Raw genomic sequence first — 360 nt, 5'->3', positions numbered from 1 at the left:
GGCCCTCCCCCCCGCGGCTCCGGCTGCCCCGGGCGGCCTTCCTTTTCCCTGACTGCCCCAACCCTGCCCCAAAGCCAACACCGTCCCGCTCAACACACCCTCCCCCACCCCACCCCCACTGCCCAGGGCGCAGGCATGGTGGAAACCCCGGCTTGCACCGCAGTGAAGCTCAGCGCCGGGGCGCGCGGGGAGGCTCGCGGTCACCTAGACCTAGGCCTATGCTAATGAGATTATGAGCCCCGGTTGTTTGTGTGCGCGGACGTGGGGTGGGCAGATAAAGTGTGGAGACGGGGATGACTTAGAGGGGGGAGGGGGAAGCCCCGGGAGAACAAAGCTCCTGGACGTCGGCCTCGAAAGAGT

Source organism: Tupaia chinensis, unplaced genomic scaffold (assembly GCF_000334495.1).
Source record: "Tupaia chinensis unplaced genomic scaffold, TupChi_1.0 Scaffold000248_2, whole genome shotgun sequence".
In the NCBI taxonomy this organism is placed as follows: domain Eukaryota; kingdom Metazoa; phylum Chordata; class Mammalia; order Scandentia; family Tupaiidae; genus Tupaia; species Tupaia belangeri.
Note: the sequence above shows the minus strand (reverse complement) of the source record.